This window comes from Delphinus delphis, chromosome 2 (genome assembly GCF_949987515.2).
Source record: "Delphinus delphis chromosome 2, mDelDel1.2, whole genome shotgun sequence".
In the NCBI taxonomy this organism is placed as follows: Eukaryota; Metazoa; Chordata; class Mammalia; order Artiodactyla; family Delphinidae; genus Delphinus; species Delphinus delphis.
The window spans coordinates 90,505,053-90,533,032 of NC_082684.1; the positions used below are offsets into that span (position 1 = coordinate 90,505,053).

At 37.9% G+C, this 27,980-nt stretch overlaps 1 non-coding gene across 1 annotated transcript; it reads right to left on the reverse strand.

Moving 5' to 3' along the window:
* Positions 1 to 17,841: 17,841 nt before the first annotated feature.
* LOC132421224 (U6 spliceosomal RNA) lies at positions 17,842 to 17,947 on the reverse strand. Its single transcript, XR_009518515.1, has one exon. It is a non-coding gene; the product is annotated as a U6 spliceosomal RNA (small nuclear RNA).
* Between the last annotated feature and the right edge of the window lie 10,033 nt (positions 17,948 to 27,980).

Sequence of the window (27,980 nt, forward strand, 5' to 3'; positions counted from 1 at the left end):
AGTCTGCCATTAACCCCACCAAAGAGCCATAGGCTCCAGTGCTGGGTTCCCTCAGGCCAGACAACCAATAGGGAGGGAACTCAGCCCCACCCACCAGCAGACAACCAAAATTTTACTGAGCTCTGCCCACCAGAGCAACACCCAACTCTACCCATCACCAGTCCCTCCCATTAGGAAGCTTGCAGAAGCCTCTTAAATAGCCTCATCCACCAGAGAGCAGACAACAGAAGCAAGAAGAACTACAATCCTGCAGCCTGTGGAACAAAAAACACTGTCACAGAAAGATAGACAAAATGAAAAGGCAGAGGACTATGTACCAGATGAAGGAACAACATAAAACTCCAAAAAAAAACCTAAATGAAGTGGAGATAGGCAACCTTCCAGAAAAATAATTCAGAATAATGTTAGTGAAGATGATTCAGGACGTTGGAAAAAGAGTGGAGGCAAAGATCAATACGATGCAGGAAATGTTTAACAAAGATCTAGAAGAATTAAAGAACAAAGAAACAGAGATGAACAATACAATAACTGAAATGAAAAATACACTAGAAGGAATCAATAGCAGAATAACTGAGGCAGAAGAATGGATAAGTGACCTGGAAGACAGAATGGTGAATTCACTGCTGTGGAACAGAATCAAGAAAAAAGAATGAAAAGAAATGAAGGCAGCCTAAGAGACCTCTGCAACAACATTAAACACAACAACATTCACATTATAGGGGGTCCAGAAGGAGAAGAGAAAGAGGAAGGACCCAAGAAAATATTTGAAGAGATTATAGTTGAAAACTTCCCTAACATGGGAAACGAAATAGACACCCAAGTCCAGGAAGTGTAGAGAGTCCCAGGCAGGATAAACCCAAGGAGAAACATGCCAAGACACATAGTAATCAAATTGACACAAATTAAAGACAAAGAAAAATTATTACAAACAACAAGAGAAAAACAACAAATAACATACAAGGGAACTCCCATAATGTTGACAGCTGATTTCTCAGCAGAAACTCTACAAGCCAGAAGTGAGTGACACGATATAGTTAAAGTGATGAAAGGGAAGAACCTACAACTAAGATTACTCTACCTGGCAAGGATCTCATTCAGATTTGATGGATAAATCAAAAGCTTTACAGACAAGCAAAAGCTAAGAGAATTCAGCACCACGAAACCACCTCTACAACAAATGCTAAAGGAACTTCTCTAGGCAGGAAACACAAGAGGAGGAAAGGACCTACAAAAACAAATGCAAAACAATTAAGAAAATGGTAATAGGAACATAGATATTGATAGCTACCTAAATGTGAATGGACTAAATGCTCCAACCAAAAGACACAGTCTTGCTGAATGGATACAAAAACAAGAGCAATTTATATGCTGTCTACAAGAGACCCACTTCAGACCTAGGGAGGTATACAGACTGAAAGTGAGGGGATGGAAAAAGATATTCCATGCAAATGGAAATCAAAAAAAAGCTGGAGTAGCAATACTCATATCAGATAAAATAAACTTTAAAATAAAGAATGTTACAAGAGACAAGGAAGGACACTACATAATGATCAAGGGATCAATCCAAGAAGAAGATATAACAATTATAAATATATATGCACCCAGCATAGGAGCACCTCAATACATAAGACAAATGCTAACAGCTATAAAAGAGGAAATCAATAATAACACAATAATAGTGGGGGACATTAACACCTCACACCAGTGGAAAGATCATCCAGAGAGACAATTAATAAGGAAACACAAGCTTTAAATGACAGAATACACTAGATAGATTTAATTGATATTTATAGGACATTCCAGCAGATTACACTTTTTTCCCAAATGCACACAGAACATTCTCCAGGATAGATCACTTCTTGGGTCACAAAACAAGCCTCGGTAAATTATAGAAAACTGAAATTATATCAAGCATCTTTTCCAACCACAACGCTATGAGATTAGTAATCAATTACAGGGGAAAAAAACGTAACAAGCACAAACATGTGAAGGTTAAACAATACGTTACTAACTAACGAAGAGATCGCTGAAGAAATCAAAGAGGAATTCAATAGATACCTAGAGACAAATGACAATGAAAACACGATGATCCAAAACCTATGGGATGCAGCAAAAGCAGTTCTAAGAGGGAAGTTTATAGCAAAACAATCCTACCTCAAGAAACAAGAAAAATCTCAAACAATCTAACCTTATACCTAAAGGAACTAGAGAAAGAAGAACAAACAAAACCCGAAGTTAGTAGAAGGAAAGAAATCGTAAAGAACAGAGCAGAAATAAATGAAATAGAAACAAAGTAAACAATAACAAAGATCAATAAAACTAAAAGCTGGTTCTTTGAGAAGATAAACAAAATTGATAAACCAGACTCATCAAGACAAAGGGGGAGAGGACTCAAATAAATAAAATTAGAAATGAAAAAGGAGGACTTGCAATGGACACCACAGAAATACAAAGCATCCTAAGAGACTACTACAAGTAACTCTATGTGAATAAAATGGACAACCTGGAAGAAATGGACAAATTCTTAGAAAGGTATGAGCTTCCAAGACAGAACCAGGAAGAAATAGAAAATATGAACAGACCAATCATAAGTAATGAAATTGAAACAGTGATTAAAAATCTTCCAACAGGGCTTCCCTGGTGGCGCAGTGGTTGAGAGTCCGCCTGCCAATGCAGGGGACACGGATTCATGCCCTGGTCCAGGAGGATCCCGCATGCCGTGGAGCGGCTGGGCCTGTGAGCCATGGCCGCTGAGCCTGTGCGTCCGGAGCCTGTGCTCCGCAATGGGAGAGGCCACAACAGTGAGAAGCCCGCGTACCAGGAAAAAAAAAAAAATCTTCCAACAAACAAAAGTCAGGACAAGATGGCTTCACAGGTGAATTCTATCAAACATTTAGAGAAGAGCTAACACTCATCCTTCTCAAACTCTTCCAAAAAATTGCAAAGGAAGGAACACTCCCAAACTCATTCTACAAGGCCACCATCAACCTGATACCAAAACCAGACAAAGATACTACAAAAAAAGAAAATTACAGACCAATATCACTGATGAATATAGATGCAAAAATCCTCCACAAAACACTAGCAAACAGAATCCAACAACGTATTAAAAGGATCATACACCACGAACAAGTGGGATTTATCCCAGAGATGCAAGGATTCTTCAGTATACACAAATCAATCAATGTGATACACCATGTTAACAAATCAAAGAATAAAAACCATATGATCATCTCAATAGAAGCAGAAAAAGCTTTTGACAAAATTCAACACCCATTTATGATAAAAACTCTCCAGAAAGTGGGCATAGAGGGAACCTACCTCAAAATGATAAGGGCTATATATGACAAACCCACAGCAAACATCATTCTCAATGGTAAAAAAATGAAAGCATTTCCTTTAAGATCAGGAACAAGATAAGGATGTCCACTGTCACCATTATTATTCAACGTGGTTTTGGAAGTCCTAGCCACGGCAATCAAAGAAGAAAAAGAAATAAAAAAACACAAATTGGAAAAGAAGAAGTAAAACTGTCACTGTTTGCATGTGACGTGATACTATAGGTAGATAATCCTAAAGATGCCACCAGAAAAGTACTAGAGCTAATCAATGTACTTGCTAAAGTGTCAGGATACAAAATTAATGCACAGAAATCTCTTGCATTCCTATACACTAACAATGAAAGCTCAGAAAGAGAAATTAAGGAAACAATCCCATTCACCACTGCAACAAAAAGAATAAAATACCTAGGAATAAACCTACCTAAGGATGTAAAAGACCTGTACTCAGAAAAGTATAAAACACAGATGAAAGAAATTAAAGTTGACACTAACAGATGGAGAGATATACCATGTTCATGGATTATAAGAATCAATATTGTGAAAATGACTACACTACCCACAGGGATCTACAGATTCACTGCAATCCCTATCAAATTACCAATGGCATTTTTTACAAAACTAGAGCAAAAAATCTTAAAATTTTTATGGAGACGCACAAGACCCCAAATAGCCAAAGAAATCTTGAGGGAAAAAATTGGAGGTGGAGGAATCAAACACCCTGACTTCAGACTATACTACAATGCTACAGTAATCAAGACAATATGGTACTGGCACAAAAACAGAAATATAGATCAATGGAACAGGATAGAAAGCCCAGAGATAAACCCACAAACCTATGGTCAACTAATCTATGACAAAGGAGGCAAGGATATACAACAGGGAAAAGACAGTCTCTCAATAAGTGGTCCTTGGAGAACTGGACAGCTACATGTAAAAGAATGAAATTAGAACACTCCCTAACACCATACACAAAAATAAACTCAAAATGGGTTAAAGATCTAAGTGTAAGACTAGACACTATGAAACTCTTACAGGAAAACATAGGAAGAGCACTCTTTGACATAAATCACAGCAAGATCCTTTTTGACCCATCTCCTTTATTAATGGAAATAAAAATAAAAATAAACAAATGGGACCTAATGAAACTTGAAAGCTTTTCCACAGCAAAGGAAACTATAAACAAGACGAAAAGACAACTCTCAGAATGGGAGAAAATATTTGCAAACAAATTTACGGACAAAGAATTAATCTCCAAAATATATAAACAGCTCATGCAGCTCAATAGTTAAAAAAAACAACCCAATCCAAAAATGGACAGAAGACCTAAATAGACATTTCTCCAAAGAAGACATACAGATGGCCCACAGGCACATGAAAAGCTGCTCAACATCACTAATTATTGGAGAAATGCACATCAGAACTACAATGAGGTATCACCTCACGCCTTTTAGAATGGTCATTATCAGAAAATTTACAAACAACAAATGCTGGAGGGCCTTCCCGATCACAAATCTCACCTCCACTCAAACTTTCTTTATACTTTTCTTGCAAAAACAATAAGAGAAATAACGAGGTGGTGGGGTTTCCAAAAACAAAAATCGTAACCTCCAACCATCAGGGGAGGGCAAAAATGCCCTTTTCCGCAACTCTCAGTTCAAAAATAAAGTTGTACCACATACAATTAGGATGTTACTTAGGAGTTCTCTTAAAGGAACACATGGTGTGTGACTGACAGGTTCTTGGTGCTCCGGCCGGGTGTCAGGCCTGTGCCTCTGAGGTAGGAGAGCTGAGTTCAGGACAGTGGTTCACCAGAGACCTCCCGGCTCCACATAATATCAGATGGCGAAAGTCCTCCCAGAGATCTCCATCTCAATGCTCAGACCAGCTCCACTCAACAGCCAGCAAGCTACAGTGCTGGACAGCATATGCCAAACAAATAGCAAGACAGGAACTCAACCCCATCCGTAAGCAGAGAGGCTGCCTAAAATCATAATAAGGTCACAGACACCCCAAAACAAACCACCAGATGCGGTCCTGCCCACCAGAAAGACAAGTTCCATCCTCATCCACCAGAACACAGGCAGTAGTCCCCTCCACCAGGAAGCCTACACAACCCACTAAACTAACCTTAGACACTGGGGGCAGACACCAAAAACAACAGGAAGTACGAACCTGCAGGCTGCAAAAAGGAGACCCCAAACAGAGTAAGTTAAGCAAAATGAGAAGACAGCGAAAACACACAGCAGTTGAAGGAGCAAGGTAAAAACCCACCAGACCAAACAAATGTGGAGGAAATAGGCAGTCTACCTGAAAAAAAATTCAGAGTAATGATAGTAAAGATCATACAAAATCTTGGAAATAGAATGGAGAAAATGCAAGAAACATTTAACAGGACCTAGAAGAACTAAAGAGCAAACAAACAATGATGAAACACACAATAAATGAAATTAAAATTCTCTAGAAGGAATCAATAGCAGAATAACTGAGGCAGAAGAACGGATAAATGACCTGGAAGATAAAATAGTGGAAATAATCACCATAGAGCAGAATAAAGAAAAAAGAATGAAAATAGGTGAGGGCAGTCTCAGAGACCTCTGGGACAAAATTAAATGCACGAACATTTGAAATATAGGGGTCCCGAAGAAGAAGAGAAAAAGAAAGGGACTGAGAAAATATTTGAAGAGGTTATAGTTGAAAACCTCCCTAATATGGGAAAGGAAATAGTCAAGTCCAGGAAGTGCAGGGAGTGCCATACAGGATAAATCCAAGGAGAAATACGCCAAGACACATATTAATCAAACTATCAAAAATTAAATACAAAGAAAAAATATTAAAAGCAGCAAGGGAAAAACAACAAATAACACACAAGGGAATCCCCATAAGGTTAACAGCTGATCTTTCAGCAGAAACTCTGCAAGCCAGAACGGAGTGGCAGGACATATTTAAAGTGATGAAAGAGAAAAACTTACAACCAAGATTACTCTACCCAGCAAGGATCTCATCCAGATTTGACGGAGAAATTAAAACTTTACAGGCAAGCAAAAGCTAAGAGAATTCAGCACCACGAAACCAGCTTTACAACAAATGCTAAAGGAACTTCTCTAGGCAGGAAACACAAGAGGAGGAAAGGACCTACAATAACAAACCCAAAACAATTAAGAAAATGGTAATAGAACATACATATCGATAATTACCTTAAATGCAAATGGATTAAATGCTCCAACCAAAAGACATAGACTGGCTGAATGGATACAAAAACAAGACCCATATATATGCTGTCTACAAGAGACCCACTTCAGACCTAGAGACACATACAGACTGAAAGTGAGGGGAGGGAAAAAGATATTCCATGCAACTGGAAATCAAAACAAGGCTGGAGTAGCAATTCTCATATCAGGCAAAATAGACTTTAAAATAACGAATATTAGTAGAGACAAAGAAGGACAGTACATAATGATCAAGAGATTGATCCAAGAAGAAGATATAACAATTGTAAATATTTATGCATCCAACATAGGAGCACCTCAATACATGCGGCAAATGCTAACAGCCATAAAATGGGAAGTCGACAGTAACACAATCATAGTAGGACACTTTAACCCCCCACTTTCACCAATGGACAGATGAACGAAAATGAAAATAAGTAAGGAAATCCAAGCTTTAAATGATACATTAAGCAACATGGACTTAATTGGTATTCATAAGACATTCCATCCAAAACAACAGGATACACTTTCTTCTCAAGTGCTCAGGGAACATTGTCCAGAATAGATCATATCTTGGGTCACAAATCAAGCCTAGGTAAATTTAAGAAAACTGAAATCATATCAACTATCTTTTCTGACCACAACACTATAAGACTAGATATCAGTTACAGGAAAAAAATCTGTAAAAAAATACAAACACATGGAGGGTAAACAATACACTACTAAATAACCAAGAGATTACTTGGAAGAAATCAAAGAGGAAATCAAAAAATACCTAGAAATAAATGACAATGAAAGCCTGATGACCCAAAACCTATGGGATGCAGCAAAAGCAGTTCTAAGAGGGAAGTTTATAGCAATACAATCCTACCTCAAGAAACAAGGAACATCTCAAATAAGCAACCTTACCTTACACCTAAAGCAATTAGAGAAAGAGGAGCAAAAAAAGAAACCCCAAAGTTAGCAGAAGGAAAGAAATCATAAAGATCAGATCAGAAATAAATGAAAAAGAAATTAAACAATAGCAAACATCAATAAAACTAAAAGCTGGCTCTTTGAGAAGAGAAACAAAATTGATAAACGCTCAGCCAGACTCGTCAAGGAAAAAAGGGTGAAGACTCGAATAGAATTAGAAATGAAAAAGGAGAAGCAACAACTGACACTGCAGAAATACAAAGGATCATGAGAGATTACTACAAGCAACTATATGCCAATAAAATGGACAACCTGGAAGAAATGGACAAATACTGAGAAAAGCACAAGCTTCTGAGACCAAACCAGGAAGATACAGAAAATATAAACAGACCAATCACAAGCACTGAAATTGAGGCTGTGATAAAAGTCTTTCAACAAACAAAAGCTCAGGACCAGATAGCTTCACAGGTGAATTCCATCAAATATTTAGAGAAGAGCTAACACCTATCCTTCTCCAGCTCTTCCAAAATATAGCAGAGGGAGGAACACTGCCCAACTCATTCCGTGAGACCACCATCGCTCTGATACCAAAACCAGACAAAGATGTCAGAAAGAAAGAATACTACAGGCCAATCAATATCACTGATGAACATAGATGCAGAAATCCTCAAAAAAATACTAGCAAAGAGAATCCAACAGCACATTAAAAAGATCATACAGCATGATCAGGTGGGGTTTATCCCAGGAATGCAGGGATTCTTCAATATATGCAAATCAATCAATGTGATAAACCATATTACCAAATTGAAGGAGCAAAACCATATGATCATCTCAATAGATGCAAAAAAAGTTTCGACAAAGAGGAACCTGCGACAAAGATGCAGATGTAGAGAATGGACCTGAGGACACGGGGAGGGGGAAGGGTAAGCTGGGATAAAGTGAGAGAGTGACATGGACATATATACACTACCAAATGTAAAATAGCTAGTGGGAAGCAGCTGCATAGCACAGAGAGATCAGCTCGGTGCTTTGTGACCCCCTAGAGGGGTGGGATAGTGAGGGTGGGAGGGAGACGCAAGAGGGAGCGGATATGGGGATATATGTGTACGTATAGCTCGTTCACTTTTATACAGCAGAAACTAACACAACATTGTAAAGCAATTATACTCCAATAAAGATGTTAAAAAAAATGCTGGAGAGAGTGTGGAGAAATGGGAAGGCTCTTCCACTGTTGGTGGGAATGTAAATTGATACAGCCACTATGGAAAACAGTATGGAGGTTCCTTAAAAAACTAAAATAGAATTGCCATACGACCCAGAAATCCCACTACTGGGCATATACCCAGAGAAAACCATAATTCAAAAAGACACATGTACCCCAATATTCATTGCAGCACTGTTTACAATAGCCAGGTAATGGAAGCAACCTAAGTGCCCATCGACAGATGAATGGATAAAGAAATATGGTACATATATACAATGGAAACCTACTCAGCCATAAAAAGGAATGAAATTGGGTCATTTGTAGAGATGTGGATGGGCTTAGAGACTGTCATACAAAGTGAAGTAAGTCAGAAAGAGAAACACAAATATCGTATATTAACACATATATGTGGAATCTAGAAAAATGGTACAGATGAACCCATTTGCAAGGCAGAAATAGAGACGCAGATGTAGAGAACAAGCATATGGACACAAAGGTGGGAAAGTGTGGGGGGGTGTGTGATGAATTGGGAGATTGAGATTGGCATATATGCACTAATATGTATAAAATAGATAACTAATAAGAACCTGCTGTGTAAAAATAAATAAAATTTAAAAAATAATTGATCAAAATCTGAGAAAAATTGGTGAAAAACTTAGAATATTTATGAGTCATAAGTGAGAGCTGAGGCATGCTAATATATTTTCGTAGTTTGGGCTTAATACTTGTGATCAAAAGGCTGTAGAGAAGACCTCATTGTCCCCTTTGTAACTGCTTATCCAGGTGTCTGGATGGCAGTAGTCTCATTAGTATTGGGCCCAGAAATACTACCTAAAATTTGATGGCAAGTGTCATAAACTTGTAGTGGAAAATTAGGAAGTTAATTTGATGGCATGCATCATTCAGTCAGTCAGTCAGCAGGGATTCGCTGAGCACTTCCTTTTTCTGGATATTACTCTAGTTGCTGGAAATCATCAAGAAAACAAGACAGACAAAATCCCTGCTCTCATGGAAGTTACATTCTAAGTAGGGAAAGGCAGAAAACAAACAAGTAAATAAATGTATAATATTCCAGATGTCACCAGGGGCTATAAAGAAAAATGAAGCAGGATAAGGGGGATAGTATTGGAAGCAGAAAGGTCACTATTTTTTATAGGGTGGTCTTTAATAAGGTGTCATTCGAGCAAAGACCTAAGTAAAGTAAAGAAGCAAGTCATGTGGCTCTCTGGGGGAAGGACATTCTTTGCACCTCAGGGTACAAAGGCCCTGTGGTGGAAGCATGGTTGGTAGTTTTGAAGAAGAGCTAGGATATGTGGGTGGAGCAGAGGGGCAGAGGAAACAGTTGTAGGGGATGAGGTTCCAGAGGTGGGTGGGGGCCCACTGATGGGTGACGGGACATTGTTGGAGAAGAAATTGCCCGGAAATTAAGAAGAGGGAGAACATTGGAGGAGATGGCAGTGACCCAAGTAAATCATTCCTCAGAATCAGCTATGTCTGTGAACTAGGCAAAACAGCCTACCTAGGTGCTAATAAAAAAGAAAAAAAAAGAAAGTCAAAGATTTGCTTGTGAGAATACATAGCTGGAATGATAATTCTGCTGCAACTTTCTCTAGGGAGAACAGAGAACTCTCTACCCTTCTACTTAGTCCTGTATTGTTACCGACTCGCTGTTTCCCCGTTTAGGAAGTTAGTGAACTGCTGTCAGGAGAAAATAATACATATCTATGGCTTTACATTTCTAGTAAAAATCATTCTTTTAGAAAATATTTACTTTTTTTCAGGTCTCAGATTTGGAAGCCTTCAGCTGAATCCCTAGAGTTGGTTTCAGTCAGCTGATGGAAACGTTGTGTGGATGTAAGACTACAGAGTTAAATCATGTTGTTAGGGCCGTAGCCCCAGGCTTAAAATAAACTGTCCTTAGCAAAAGAGAAGTGGGCAGTAGGAAAGCACTGATTCAAATAGAAGTTGAAACACCACTCTGTCCTCCCTTAGGTTTCTGGTGTTTACTGATTTATTTTCAAAAATCCTGTCATGCCATTGGAATGGGAGGAACTGTTGGGAGTGTTGAGAGCTGAGAGATTTATAACTCCAGCTTAAATGATCATTCCAGAACTATCTAGAGCAAGTAGAACTTTTTAACCCATTTTGAGTCTTTGAGTCTTTCACTCATTAAAAAAGTCCTTATATGAAATCATTTTAGGAAATTTAGTGATCTCTCAAGCTGGCCAGTGGATTCAGGATAAGTTTTTAATGCTACTAGAGATTAAAAATGGAATTAGAAATGAGGCCCAAACTTATTTCTGTGTGTTGTAAATAGCATGAGCTTGGGAGAGAAAGGTATGTGTTCATTTTCAAGTTTTGCCACTTAACAGCTGTATAATTTTGGACAGGTCACATTCTCCCAGAACCTTCTCGTCTGTAATATATAATATAGGGATATCTGTAACTCTCTCTGTCTCTCTAGTTTTATCTGAGTATGAAAGTTGAGATAAGATGTGACCAAGTATTGATACTTCCTTAACTGTAAAATTATAAATACATATTATTAAACAGCTTTGTAGTGTTTAAAGAATCACTCTGCAGTGATTTTTATGCACAATTTGAATGAGGCACTTGCTATTCCAGAAATAGTTACACAAATCCAAATCTATTGTTCTGGGACTTCAGGGGCCCTGCTTTTCAGCTCATGATATTTTTTGTGACATCTGGGAAGCAAAGTGTCGCTAGTGTTAAGTTCATGTTTGTTCCCTCCCCACCCTCCTTCCACCTACAAATCTGAAAGATCACTGCATGCCTAACACATTTGGGGTGCTCCAACTCTAAGCCTTTGAAATTCAGTGAAATTGTTCTTTGTTGACCCTAGAACACCAAAGTACTTTACTCTTAATCATCTAAAAAGTAATGAACAATCACATATGTTCTTCAGTTTTCAGGAAACACCATTAAGATGTTCTTAGTGAATAAGTTCTGCAAATCGCTAAGTCTTGTCTCCTCAAGCAAGAGATTTTAACAGATGTTTATTGAATTGTTCCTAAAATGTATTATGATTACTTACTGTATCATAGTATTCTGAACATAGTTTAGGAGCTAAAGTTGTAGTGTTCTTTAGTACGGTGATTAGTAAAATAACTCTTGCTGGGTGCAGGCCCTTTCCCCTCCACTAAATAAACCCAAATTACTTGCAAGGCATCCAGATTTTTTGCTTCCTTGTTTAGTGTCACCTGTATCTTCCTGGCTGATCTCCTTTAAGTGTAAGCCCTCACCCACCTCTACTTTTAATTTACTCCCTGCTATACTGCTTCATAAACTAACAATTTTAGTACTACCTTCAGGTTTTCTGCCACATCATCAATTGTATCAGCATTATTATACATGTAATGCCTTTTAAAAACAATAGGCTTTTTTTTACTTAAAATATTTTAAAAGATAATTATATCACTCTTCCATTACCAGTATAATTGTCAGTTATGTTTTAGCATACATTAAAATAAATATATAAGGACTTCTACTTCCAGCCAAGATGAAGTAAAAAAGAACAGATTTATACTCCTGTCTAAACAACCAGTAAAATGGACAAAATGTATATAATAACAGTTTTCAAGATACCGTATGTCAGGCAAGGAAGGACAGTGATTCCTGAGAGATGAGGAAAAAAACAAGTTGGGCCTATGATTGCCCCAACTTACTGTCTTTGGAAAGTTTCCAGGCCACAGTACAGGAGAGGAAATCAAGGAGCAGTCTGATATACTCCCTGCGTTGAGGATATGAAGCTGAGAGCATGAGGAGGTCAAGATGGCTAGAGTTCTCAGCACAGAGATCCTGAGAAGAAAGAAATGAACAGAGAACTCTGGAGATCTGCAGTGTCCACCTTGAGGATTTAGTTCAGTACTGATCAATACAATATCGTACTGGAAATTCTAGGCAGCAAAGTATGGCAAGAAAAAAAATGTCATCTAAATCGGAAAAAAGAAGTAAAAGCTCTTTTAATTGCAGACAACGTGAATATCTAAGTAGAAAATCTAGTGAAATCTACAAAAAAACTACTTAGACTAAGAAGTGAGTTTAGCAAGGTTACAACATGTAAGATCGATAGACAAAAATCAATAGTGTTTTTATGTATTAGTAATGAATATTTGTTAATTGAAATAAAAAATTAAAGGCATTTAGAATAACGTCAGCAATATGAGGTACTTACGGATAAATATTCAAAAAAGATATGATGATCTAATACACTGAAAACTATAAAACATCATTAAAGGAGATTAAAGAAGATCTAAATAAATAGATTGACATACTGTGTTTATGGGTTGGAAGACTTGATATGTTAGGATGTCAATTCTCCCCATATTTATCTATAGATAAAACACAATTCCAAATCAGATTGTAGCAGGCATTTTTGTAGAAATTGAAAACTTATTCTAAAATACATAATGGAAATGCAAATGACTTAAAATTCCAAAGTGACTCGAAAAGATAAGGGAACAGAATTTTTGAGTTTTAAATAATGTGCCCAAGATCATGGAGCTGGTAATTGCCTAAGCCAGTATTCAAACCCAGGCTTCCTTGATTCAAGATCACACACCCCCACACACACATACACACACTATTTTCTCCTGCTATATCATACCACCAGTAACTAATTCTGTGGGAGGACTCAGGGAAAACCTTTCAGAAGAGGTGATGTTTAGGCAGTGTATTGAAGGGAGAAGGAGAGTTATTCAGTAGAGAATGCAAGAGGCATTTGTGATGGAGGAAACAACAGGATTACATAAATGAGAAATTGGTGGCTGGCCTTGTTCTTTGCCAAGCAGGTGCTGTACCAACCCTGTGGATTTGTTCTTCAAGGATATGGGATAGGAGGACTGGGGAAAGGACCAGGACATCTGATGGCAGAATCTACTTAGCTCCATTCTCCACAGTAATACCAGAGCAGACTGTGGGTGAAGGACCTCCATTTCTCTCTATTATTCTCTCCACTCTATAAACACAGAGTGGTTCAGCCCACAGTCATTTATCTAAGCCTGCTTCTTCTACACAGAAGAGAATCATACTCCTTGGGAGCAATATTGCTAGGCATATTGATAACTTTCTTTTGAAAAGCAGAAGGCACTTTTTGTGGATTTGATTTGATTTCCTCATCAGAGGATGTTATTTGAGATTTGCAGGTGCAGGCTAACATCTTTATGAGGCAGAGGCGCTCTGTTTATTTGCTCAACGTCCATGACTTCACCGGGCATGTTGGTGCATCTGGTTAAGCCCAGAGAAGAGACATTTGCAGGATCAAGCCTCACCGTCTTATCAATGTGCCAAGATGTTTTGAATGTAAAGACAGGGAATATTGTCCAGTGGTTCTGTGCTTGAAGGGCCTTTTTCTGATTGTTTTAAAATGTGAATACTATTTTCATGGAAAATATTGTGTGGGGCTCTAGTATAAATAAGGTGTTACAATGAATTTTAATTGCATTTAAGCAGGCATTGCTACTACCAAAAGATGCAGGCAAGTGGAATTGAGATCATTATAAAAAATATGGATTTAGAGATAAGGCCTAATATAAAAACAGATTTTGGTAACTGCCTGGAGTAAATTGAAATTTGGTCTCAATGTTAATATTGTCTAATACTCAAGAATAAAATACTGGCTTGATCTCGGTTATTGCTCCATGGAGATAAACTCCTCATCCATGGAAGATGGAATAACCCTTGAAGGTTTCATACCATTACTATGCAGTGCACAGTAACAATACAACAACAAATTAACAAAGTAGGGTCTATTATTGGAGGATGATTTCACGTCAGCTTCAGAGCAGTTTACTCATTTCAGAAGTCAGTGTAATAAAAGAGCATTTTATTTTTCCAACATCCCTGAGGAAATGTGTGTGTGTGTGTGTGTGTCTGTATTTGGTCACATAAGTATGTTTTCATGATAACCCAGTCATGCCCTTTTATCACAAATCAAGTTTTTAATTTCACTGATCTTGTTTTAAAAAATCTAGAATTTCATAGGATGGATATCAAAAACAACAACTGGAGATTAGTAGGCTTTTAATAAATTAGTCCTTTATTCTTGTAACACCTGCTCTGGACTCCTAAACTGGGGCAATCACTAGGGCAGAAACTAAGCCAATAATAGGGGCTTAAATACACCAACCCTGTACTTTACATATAGCAGCTACTAAATAAATGTTGGAAAACTGAATTTCAAATAGTAGCCCAGAATATAAGGTCAAATATAAGGGGTTTGATACTCAAGGTATTCTGTTAGCAAGGGCTTATTTTCACATGGCCTATATGTTTCTAGTAATAGCAGCAAACAACAGACCATTCTGAGTCATTACCATTAGTCTCCATAGGTAGACCCAGACCTTCTACTTAAACATAACTTGTGTTTGTTTTGTTATATCACTTTCATAAAAATTTTGGGGAGGGGACAGGAGATGAAAATTCATGTTTCCAATGCAGAAACTTGTGTTCAAGTGTTTGCATTTTTATTAAAATACCTAAAATGATTGGGCAACTAATATTTTAAAAAAGAACTGTAGCTGTTTTAGTTATTGCTGCTGAGCTTAGGACAGCTGTTGCAGATCTAAACAGTTTGAACTTTAGTGTAAATATAAATTTTAAAGAAAATGGGGTCATGACTAGCTTCTTTACTTTAGCCCATCAAGCCATTCTGTTTATAATGTTTTCTGTCCCAAATAGGAGGTAGAACCTTATCACATCTATGACTTAACGCTATTTTGGTTATATGATAACATTCATCATCAGAACTCCTGAAGTGCTGTACATTTCCTACAGAATCAGGGTCAGGTTCCTATGTTGCATGGGTGTAGTGGTACACCTTGACCTCTCTCTTCACGTACCCTGCCCAAACGTCGAGCTGAGCAGCCTCATTCCTTATTGGTACCTGATGCTTTCTTGGTTCTACCTCTAAGTGCATCCTCTTCCTTCTAAAGAAAAAAATTTTCCACCCATTTCCATGTGTTTATATCTTACTTACCTTTAATATTTTACCTCAAATGTCAAAATTTTTTGAAGAATTCCCTGATTCTTACATTGGACATGAAATCTCTCATATATTAAGTATCATTTTGATCTCATTTTGTGATGCTTTCTTTTCTACTCTACCAATAAGAACAAAATCACAAGGATAATGATAAATATTAAACCTTATTCTATAATATGAAAAGTTCATTATGTACATTATCTTATGCAATCCACAAAACAGCCCCATAGTGGAGATGATGCTATTATTATTTCTAATTCACTTAGAAACAAATTCTTAGAGAGCGCGCAATGATTAATCCAAGGTCCGGTGGTTGGTTTTACATCTGGAATTCTAATTCATAGACCTTATTCTTAGCCAATAGGCAAGACTGTGCTTCATAGCTATACTTCCTTTTGCTTGTAACTTACCGCTTTCTACTTTGTTGTGTAATTACCTATGACCTGAATTACTATAGTTGTTGTTCCTTGAGGGCTAAAATTATGTTTGATTCTTCTTGGTATTTTAAACATGACTGAACTCAGGGTTTCACACTAAAGTTAAGGGTGGTCCAAAACTATTTGGAGAACAGCTGAAAAATTTGGCACCTTTCATATATTCTTTTATAGCTCTGACATGGAAGATTTATTGAGAGAGGAAAGTACTGTGTTTAACTGTCATCAAAATAAAGTGGAAAATATAGCTTTGCTCAAAAGAAATGACATGTTCTGAAAGAATAAAATTAAAATGGGATTTTAAATCCATTATCTAGTCTATCTGAAAATAAACAAGGACAGTCACCTAATTGAAGGAGTAAATGTCTTTAAACTTTCACAGTCACTGTGTAATATTCATAAATGTGGAATCTGGAACTCTATTTCCCACTGAAATGAAAGAGATTATACTTGACTAAAAGAAATATTAATGAAACAATAGCTAATATTCATGATAGTTTAATAATTAATAGAGAAAGGAATAATAACATGTATTTTTTTATTTATATTTTTAACTTTTTATTTTATATTGGAGTATAGTCAGTTAACACTGTTGTGATAGTTTCAGGTGCACAGCAAAGAGACTCAACCATACATATACATGCATCCATTCTCCCCCAAACTCCCCCTTTATTTATATCATGCAGATAGATAACTGACTGCTTTTCATCAAGATGATTGTCACTAAATTTACAGAGCCTCAATACTGAAGTAGGAGAAGGTGTTGAAAATAAGATATCTTATCTGGAGACTAATAACCTTTTTGTTTTTAACAAGCTATCTTATCTTTACTACTCTGTTTTAGAAGCTCAAGAGACTGGCGACCTTGAATAAACACTGCTATTTCCATCATCATGTCCTGAGACTTATTCAGAGAGGAAATGTCTCATCAAAAGGATGGAATACAGTCCAGGCTTATGAAGTAGCGGATAGACCTGTGAGGAGGTCACCTTCTAAGACTGAAGAACCTTCTTTTATGGATCATTTATCTTAGTCATCCTAACTACACCCCCAATTGCACAATGAATGCTAAAAAGAGTTTAGACTTCCTTCAACCATCCTGTTCATTCACGAGGTAAAAAGAGAGATGAGGGTGAAAGCCTAGTTGATTGACAGTTTTTGATTATATTCTTCAGGGTCTAATTGAATAGTGTGTCCTATAAAACTTCCTGAACATCAAGTATATTCCCAATATTGGTTATATTGTGCTACAAAAATCCAGTCACCTAGGAGGATTTATTCTGATTACTTCCCACCTATACATAGTTAACATCATGTAGACATAATGAGGCTGATAGAATTTTCATGAAATAGTTGTTGGGTGTATACTGTTTGGATACTGGGATATCAACATCTCTATCTAGTAATCCTCCATACAGAGCTCTTCACAGCCAAATAATAACACAGCTAAACAGTATCACGAGAGGTACTCTTAAGGTCTTGATTTGCTGCTTTCTTTTCTTTTTTTTTTATTTTAAATTTAATTTATTTATTATACAGCAGGTTCTTATTAGTTATCTGTGTTATAGATATTAGTGTATATATGTCAATCCCAATCTCCCAATTCATCCCACCACCACCAACCCCCCCCCCAACTTTCCCCCCCTGGTGTCCATACGTTTGTTCTCTACATCTGTGTCTCTATTTCTGCCTTGCAAACTGGTTAATCTGTACCATTTTTTTAGGTTCAACATATATGAAACATATGGAATGCTTCACGAATTTGCGTGTCATCCTTGCGCAGGGGCCGTGCTAATCTTCTCTGTATTGTTCAGTTTTAGTATATGTGCTGCCGAAGTGAGCACTGCTGCTTTATTTTCTTCTGCTAGTTTATTCATTTAAATACATATATATATATATATATATATATATATATATATATACTAATTTCTGTCAAATTCTGTTCGTAAGGAAATCTTTATGATCAGCGTTTTCAGGTTACGCCAAGAGCCTCACAAAAGATACCGAATTTTATGATGCAAATTACACTGATACTTCCTAAAGAGTTCTGTCTTTTAATGGAGTCTTTAGATTTCTTTAGACCTGTATCCCACTTAGAAGTCCCTGACCATACTAAGCAAGTTCAATGACTCTTTCCTAGAGTCAACCAAATAGAAATAAAATTTCTTTTTCTATAATAAATGGTAGATCAGGATTTTTCTCCCTCTTTTCCCTGTACCTTATGCTTCTAACAAGGAGGCACATCTCCAGTGTTTTCTACCTTGATACCTTGTTGTTTCCACTGAGAATGTGTCACACCCCAGTTATATGTTACCTTCTCCAGGAAGAGTTCTCTTTTTGTCCGCAGAATTGATCTCTTCATTCTCTAAACTTACAACTCTCTTGTAGCCCTTATCATATTATTTTAAATTTTATTACACATCTGATCTTCCCAGCTTAAGGATAAATTACTTGAGGCTAGGGAACATGCTAATCTCATCTTTGAGTCCACCACAGCTCATAAGGCAATGTCCAAAAAAGGTAGGGAGTAAATATTTGTCAGGAAAGAACAAGTGAATTGTCGTTTTCCTAAAGACAATAATGAAGCCAATTTTGTACTGTTTGTGTAAAATATTGGATAAGGTTGTTGAGATTGTTACACACAGAATCTTTTCCTTTTTTATTGAGGCCATTAACATGGAGAAAAGGACTATGCAGACAATTATGAAGGATATATCTTAAGATAAGTAGTTAGAAAGGTTTTCAAGGTTTTGAAAAATATGTTTCACAAGGAACCAGAATTTAAAATATTATTTAGTTCTTTTTCTATGGGATTCTTAAATCCCACAGTGGATTCGCCACTGATAAGCACTTGCTCTTGCTCTCTTTCTTTTTTAACCCTTCAGTTTCTAAGGTAACTTTTAATATCTTGGCATCATTCCATGGTCTTTGGTGTGCTGGTACTTTTCTTATAAGGCCCGTTTTGAGACTATACCTTTTGGTGATTTCAGAATAGAAAGAGATATAAACAGTGCACCTTCCCCATTGAATGTCATAATAGTTTTCAACACAGAGGTGTATTGCTCATGATTCTAGTGATTCAAAATCCTACTTTTCCTAGGTTAGAAAGAATATAGAGCCACAAATACCCTTCCTCTAAATTTAACTATTTATCATAATATCTTCTAATGAAATATTTTCTGAATGGTTTGACGCAGGTGTCTGTGCTGGTTGTGGGGCGGGTTGGGGGTGGGGGTTACAAAGAATGAGATGAATGTGAGAGTTCAGGGATGGGCACAAAGCAATAATTGACATTTGACTGTTGTGGCAGAGCCTTTACCAATATCCAATCTGCGGTTCCTCAGTCTTAGGGAAACAAAACACTACTGTGCTTCACCGAACCATTATCTTGCTTTCTGCAAGAGCTGAGTATAGCCTGAATCTTTTTCATGGTTCTCTATTCTACATTGAACAACACATAGCAGAATGTATCGTCAGTAAAGCCAGTAAGCTCTGATCCTAGCTGGGTATACCACATTTTCCCTCTCTGTATTACTTACAACTTCTCCTTGAACAAATTTAGCTGTACCATTTCAGGAAACAGAGGTTGACCAGAATCCTCAAGCAACTCTGGTTAAGAGGGATTTTCACTGCAATGCATACACGTAATACTTCCAAGCATTCTGTATGGTGAGAGTGAAATTTGAGAAGTGTATATCCAAATAGTATGCACGAATTTTGTCTATATGATATATAAGTACCTCATCAACTTGTGAACAACTAGTAGGAAAAAATGTAAAGAAATAATAATAGGATATTATGAGAAATGGAAGAACTGTAGAGAAAAGCATATCTCAGTCTCTCATTTTGAAGATCAGAAAACTAAAGTCCAAATGGGTTAATTGATTTTCTCAGTATCATTTAGCCATTAAGTGACAAAGCAAGGACTCCTGACTCCTGGTCCAGTGCTCCCCTCCATCATACCATTGCGTTCATATAAGGAAGAACTAGCTGCAAATGGATTATCTGGTGCTTATTCAGATGTTTCTTGAACAAACTTAGAAGCTTTAAGCTCTATCCCATCTTCCACTGAGATGCCCCATTCCATCACTGGGTAGGTCTTACTGTCTAATATTCTTATCATTCTCAAAATCTAGTTTCCTGTAACTTCCACCCATTGGACCTGGTTCTTCTCCTTAGGGCCACACACATGGAACCTGTTTCTTCTTTCCAGTTGCAGTAGTTCAGCTATTCAAAGACAGCTGAAGTTCCTTGTCCCCACATCCCAAGCCTTCCTATAATTTTCTTTTCCATGATAAGCATTCTCAGTTCTATTAGTCCTTCACATGGAGAAAATAGAGAAAAGGTTTTTTTACCCCACAGCGTAATTGGTCGACATTTCCCTCCTTATTTTTAATTTTATATTTTGTGTTTAATTTTTACAAATCACGATGAACAATTCTCATGGCTCAGTTTTCCAAGCTCTCCCTCGCCCTAGTCCCTTCTGATCTTTTTTGAGGTTGAAATTTAAGATTAGGAGTCCACTGTTATTTGGCAGAGGAAAGGCAACTTGGGATTTACCATTGAATGAGAAGATTTCCTTTTCCCTGTGAGTTTTCAGTTAGCTTGTCTCCTCTCCACTGAAGAGCGGGTAGGGGTGAATCAGTGGGATGATTCCAGAAGTGATACAGGCACATAATAGTTATGCTTAGAAGTGGCTGCTTGCCACTCTGCACAGAGGAGACTTGTGTGGTCAGCAAAAGGCCTTGCAGTTCACATCATGTCTCTATTGCTGGCAGCATAAGTACAGGAAGAAAAAAAAAAGTGAAAAGTGGGCTTATTTAACAGCTTTAAGCTGCCTAAAATGTGTGTTTCCAGCCCTAGGGGACACAATCTTTCAAGAATTTGTAAAACTGTTCCAACGAATTCATCAAATTTTTTTGCATATTATTTGAAACCAACTTAGGAGAAGATTTAAGAGGCCAGGAAGGAATTTTTGAATTCATGTGATTAAAGATGGCAAGGGTTTAGGATTTTCCTTCTTGGGCATCAAACTGTAACTTTGTATACCAAATTTCCATGTTTTGAAACTCTGTTCTCTCTGTCTTTCTTGGTGTTCAAGTTAGGGGAGGAAGAGTAAGAGGCTGAGGGGCTGGAGAAGGAAACGGGGGCCGAAATGAGGGGGAAGTGGTTGTAGATCGCAAGTAATGAAGCAGTGATTCCAAAAACCAAACTGCCAATCAATTAAATGTAGATAAGAGGACTGAGATTCTGAAATGTTGAAACAAAAATTAAATTGAAAAGAAAATAGTAGATGCTGATCATAACGTTACCACCTCAAAAATGTCTATTATAGCTGTTGTTTTCCTTCTGTTTCTTGATAAAAATGAAGAGCTTTATGTCTTGATTGCAACTGATATTGCCTAAGAAAGATATTCAGGAATCAAAGAGCAGAGGTGGAAAATGATTCAGATTAGATAATTGTCAGAATAAAGACTGTGTGTATGTGCATGTGTGAAAGAGAAAAGCTTCAGGAATGCATCTACCATTGTAGTCTTTTTAGAGACAGACATCTGCTCTAGCTCCTTAGTTTTGGTATATCCTGTAACCTTCCCTTCCATTTGCTTTACCTGTCAGGACTATGCTTACCTGCTTAAATAGCTTTTAAACCAGCTCTGAGAAGCAAAAAAAAAAAGGACTCAATGCACTTGACAGTGTGGTTGGAGAACTGCTGTCTTAAATCCAGCAGGGCTTCCTTGTGATTTTCAGTGCAGATCAGTGTGCATCAGACCTTCGCTCCAGGAGGGCATGTGAATTAGAAGGCCATGTTTTCCCAGTGCAGAAATTATAATTACAAAAACAATTTCTGGGGCAAGATTTTGCTGTTTTCAATTGCTCTTCCAAGTCTCTGTTTACAGTATTTCTTAGTTAAAAGTGACATTCTACTCTGGATACCATTGAGGAGGAAGGAAAACCGTAGAATATCAGAGCCTCAAATGGGGACAGCCTAACCCAGAGGGAAATTCTGAGAAACAGTGGGAGTTGGCAGCCTGCTCAGTCCTTGTTGGTTTTTCCTATTGTACCAAGTTCTCTTCTTTTGGTCTCTCTGTCTATGTTCCTTTTCTTTTCTCCCCTCCCCACCCTTCTTACTGTTTGTTTGAGAGAGACAGGCAGAGAAGAGGAAGAAGGTGGGAAAAAAGAATATGAACCTAAATCCTTTAGGGAGGATCATCCTAAAAGTAAAAGGAAAATTGATGCCAACAAATGTCATTAAGTACCTCCTAGGTTTCCATCCAGTCCCAGATAAAGTAGGCAAGGGTCCCTTCTCTCCCCATAGAGAAGAACAGAAGAACTCAACAGTCTAGAAGACTATATGATTATCTAATAAACATTTTAAAATATAATAACTGCCTCAGAAGACATGTAGGAGCATATTTGAGATGCTGGGAAAATCAGAAAAATTGGAGCCTAGATTTGAAAGATCAGTTCACCAAGGTACATGCTGTGGAAAGGTAAAGAGGGGAGAAGGGGACAAAAAAAATCTTTACCAAGGTGTGATCATAAGATGTGAGAGCTGCACCATGCCTTCATCTCTCATTTCACAGAAGGATAAAGAGAAACTGAACAAAGTTTCTATTAAAATTCAAGTGCAGATGTATAGGTAAGGCATCCATTAATCAGGAAATTCATCCATCTGTCAGGCCTATCCACACATCCGTTTATCTCTTCCTCTCCCCCTTCATCGGTCCCAGTCTTCCATCCCTCCTGAAGGACCCAGAGTTTGTTAGGAGAGCCAACTCCCTTCTCAGTCCACTGCTCGTTTATAATAATGCCCCAAACCATTTTATTTCATTTTATTTGTGAATGAGAATAGGGTCAAACCTCAATTGTTTATAGGCATGGAGGGGAATAGAGACGTTGATTATGCCAAAAGGGCAGATAATCTTCAAATCCCTTCTATTAGAATGTGAAAAGATTTTAATGCTTAGATAAAATGGGGGCTGTGCATGACATTTTGATAAAACACTCCAAAACAAAAACAAATAAAAACCCAAAACCCCAGAACACCAAGACAGCCACCCAGTGAGAAGACCAGAGGAAACTGAGAAATACTTGAATATGTACATAGCCATTTGCTGTATTTACATAGTTATATCAGAGACTGATACCTTTCCACCCTCCAAAGCTATTAGCAATGCCATCAGCTGATTCAACACAAAAGATGATTTTGGTGGGGAATCCTCTCCGCAATTATCTGTAGTAGGAAGGCACATCATTACAAAGTTTACTAATATATTACAAACTAACTAAATATATTTAAACTCAGTTTAAAAGAAGCTCCATATTTCTGTAGACGTCGGGAATTTTTAGAAAACCATTTCCCCAGAGTCCCACAATTTACTCTATGCCAGGGCTCTGAGTTTTCCCTGTAGGCAAATGATGCTATTCTCCAAACTCTTCATTTGACTCTTGAAAGATTGTGTGGCCACCACATGTGAAAGGGAGCCTTCCCAGCCATATCCTTGAACAAAATATTGTCAGTGGCCTTGGTTGGTTAGTAGTTCCTTTTTCTGTGGAGAATGATCACCATGACCCATGGAAAAGCAGTGATGGATGCTATTATATAATCACCATTTATTTCTCGGCCTTTTTTGTTCATAGTCTGTCCTTTTCTGCACAGTAACTTTGGTCTCCCCACCCCCAGTTTATTTATAGAGAAATATTTTTGAAAGTAATAAAGTGACAGCATACAGGTTTAGCTTTTTACTATAATTGCTTCCTCGTGATGATCCCCATATAAACAGGGGAACTTACTATGGTCTGTTGGGGAGGAGGGAAAGGAATGGACTGGAATGATAGGACATATGCCTCCTATTCCTTTATCCTCCAGAAACTTTCCGAGTCATCTGGTGAAAGGATCATCTTTATATATTCCACTTTCCTGGTTTCTGAAATGGGTAGGAGACCACCTGGCTGTAATTGATTTCCTGGGCAGAAGTGGTAATGTGTGAATGAGGCTCTTTCAACACCCACATGGGTGGAGGTCTGGATTTCATCAGTCTCACAGGAGAGCTGTGTACTCCATGAGTCAGGGCCCTCAATGGGAATCACGGCTATCGCTGCTTTATGCATAGGAGCAGTAAAGTATTTTATGAGACTATTTTAATGTTTTAAATATAAATTTCGGGTGCCCATTGCCTGGGAGTAGAGAGTTAACTCTTCTGACCTGTACAGCTCTGGGAAGACAGAAGACAAGAAAGACTTCACTCTTGTATTTAAGAACAGTTTTAGTTCTGATTATACTTGGTCTGCCATAATAACTTTTTAAAATTTTTTTATTAATTTTTATTGGAGTATGATTGCTTTACAGTGTTGTGTTAGCCTCCACTGCACAACAAAATGAATCAGCCATACACATACCGATTGCCATAATACATTTTATAGAATTTATCATGTCATCTCTTTGGATCTTAGAAACTCAGATGCATATCTTCTCTCCTCCCTGGACTGGACATTCTTGAGAGTAAGAGCTATATTTCCTATGGCACCTAGCACAGTGCTAGATGTGTGTATCTCTGACATCTGATTGATATTTATTGAATCATCCAGCTCCTTAACCTCTCCATACCTCAGTTTCCTCATCTATAATAGTGATTTCATAAGGGTTGTCATGAGAATCAAATGACCTAATACACGTGTATTTCTTAGAATAATGCCTGGCACATAGTGGGCAATTGATATTTACCTGGAATATGGAAAGTGTGTGTTGGTGGGGGGGTTCCCTCTTTCCTCGCCTCTCTGGGAATGAAGCAAAATGAGCGTGAAAACTTAAGCTTCTGAGAGGAAGAAGCTATGCAGTTAGAAGACATATTTATTATATATGTAGCTGAAAATTATCATAAAAATTCAAATACTTAGTTTATGCCAACTGAAAAATAAATCTTCCTAGGGATTAGTACCTACTTTACAGAATGAAAATATAAAAAGAGTAAAAGAAAAACAATGATAATCACATTTCTAGTTAGGTTATAATAGCTTTTCATTCAGAGATTCTTTTTTACAATTTGCTTCAGTCTTATGACAAATTTGCAAGGTATATTGTGAGACTTAGCACAGTTTGGAGGCGATCAAATAGAGCTGGGGGAGGAAAAAAATAAAAGCTCTAAGCAGATTCTAATGTGGTTGGACTAAAAGACACAGAGCAGTGCTGGATTGCACTCACACCCACCGACAATGCTTGGTGTGATCTGGGCCCAAAGAGGATTTCAGAAGTGCTGTGTTTGGCGTGGTCATGGTCCTTCAGGCTGAGAGGTTCCTTTTTTTCCTTCCTAGCCTCCTAAACAAGGATATAAATTTTCCAGGATGTTCATTCTGCCAGTAAAATAATGTGACACAACTACCCATATCAGGCAAGTGCATCCTGCTCATCAGTGAAGGGATTCTAAAACTTAATGAATCCTTAAGTCCACTAATGATGTCTGGATGTTACTGAAGCTGTTAATCCTAGATTGCTTCTGACATTAGTGTCTTCATATCAGAGTACCAGCATTCTTCAGTTTCCCCTAGTACACTCTGAGCTTGCTTAGCAGATAAGTATAAGTCTCTGTGAGCAACTTACATTTACAGAACTTTTTAGACCTGCACTGTTCAATATGTTAGCCATTAGCCATCATGTGCCTATTTTAAATTAAAATTAAGGAAAATTTAAAGCTGTTTCTTTGTCATACTAGCCACATTTCAAGTCCTCAATAGTCGTATGTGTCTAGCAGCTACCATATTGGGACAACACAAATTTGAAACATATCTGTTATTACAGAAAGTTCTATTGGATGGTGCTGCACAAGACTACAGGTATAAAGCAAGAAAATTTACCAGTTTCCAATAAAGAGCACGTATATCCTGTTTGAAGAAAATCCAACCTGTGAAAGTGTAGGCTTACAAAAAGAATAATTTAGGAAGATTTCATTCTCCTCAAATGGCAGTTCATAATAGGTTCTATTCAGCTACCGTCACTGATTTTGAAGTGTTTATGAATCCTTAATTACATTTAGACAGCAGTTAAAAAATCAATTAATATAAAATAAAGTAAAATGTAAGGCTTTAATGAAGCACAAAGTCATAAGAAACTATGAAGCTGGAAAATTTTATCAGGCTTGTGGAGTGGATATTTGAAATGTATATCCACATATATATTTGAAACCAGCCAACCTGGATTTGGGTCTTAACTTTGCCTCTTGCCAAATGGTGGCCTCCTTGGGCAAAAACAGGCAAAACTCACCCCACATAGGAGCTTGGGAACTACTAGGCCCTTTCCCAGTTCCTCTCTTCTTCCTCACCTCGTCCTCAGGGTCTTCTTTTGCCTTCTTTCTCCATTGCATCCTGGAGCCTGGAGCCTGGAGCCTGGTACTTTCACGCCAGCCACTCTGTGTTTCAGGATCTAGCTGTGCTGGCCAGATAAACTCCTCTTTCTTTCTGTGACATCCCCCTGACCAGTCACCCTTTCAGATAATACCATGCTTTCATTCAGTCAAAATCTGCATCTCCCCTTGGAAAGGAGCAGCAGCAGTGAGAAGCTCACAACCCATGGCAGGGCACTGATGGAGAAACTTGGGGCAGCTTTATTCCTTGAGTTCCTTGAGTTGGATCAAAAGGAGTAAAGAGCATTAAAGTAGAAAGCAGAAGATCTGGGTGTAAGTCTCAGTGCTGACAATGATTTCTGCAAATCCTATATCTCATGGTAAAATTCCTCATTTATAAAATGGAAAGATTGGACTAGAAAGTCTCTTGTTGCTCCTTTCCATTCAAACTTCAGTAAGAACCACTAACTGCCTCCCAGCTAGACTGGCAACTTTGTGAGGGCAGGGACTTGGGCTGCCTGTTCCCGGCTGTATCTCTCAGGGTCCAGCACAGTGCCGGTCACTTAGTAGCTGCCCAGGGCATATCTGTGGGATGAGTGGATGGCAGAGGTAACCTGCCTCCCTTGTATGTGCTTTTCTGCTGGATCCAGTGTCTCTATCATCCACTACCTTCACTCTGCTCAGCCTCTTGCACCCTTCTATTTCTGGTATCATCACTGCTATACCTTTTCTTTTTAGAAAGTCTCAGGAGCTCTCTTGCATTACACCATCATTTCTGATTTCTCCATATAGCTGTGGCTAGAAAACAAACTGTGCTGTGTAATTACCCTTGCTACACTCTCCTCGAAGACTTCCAATGTAATAGAATTACCAACATTTAAAAACATTAAAACAAAAATGAGCTTGTCAGAGTAAACTTGGCTTCATAAATGTGTTCCCCTTTTATTACAAAACATTGACTTCTGTGGTCACCTTCTCTGAATTATTGAAAGCTGAGTGGACTGTCTTAATTGGCAAGGAGAAATGTCAGCAGGCAACTACCATGGAAACCAAAGAGGAAATACACGGGATGAAGAAGAAACAAAGAGGAATGGGGGACAAAGCTGGCTACATAGTCAAGTGGAAATCATCATGAGGAAACAGATACACGCCTGCCTTGGTGAAGCTGTTGGAATATTAATACTAGTCTGGGAAAGGAGTGGATAAATAGTATGCTGAAGGGTCCGTATAAATGTGGAGCCTCATGATTCCATAGCAAGAATAGGAATTCTTGTTTCCCAGGCAGGAAAATCTTCCTTCTTGATATTGGAATCTGGCCTTGGCCTAACAAAGACTGACCAGCAGAACTGCCCTGGGGTCTCACTTCTCCCCCTTACCAGCATGATTTTAACCTCTGGATGTCCCCATCTGACACAGTCACTGATGCTTGCTGACCCCACTCCTCGCTGGGCTCTTGTGTGGGTTTACCAGCCCCCCAAAAAATCTGCTTTAGGCTCTGAGCTTCTTGGAGATCATAGTAATCAGTGTGGAGAAAGCAGAG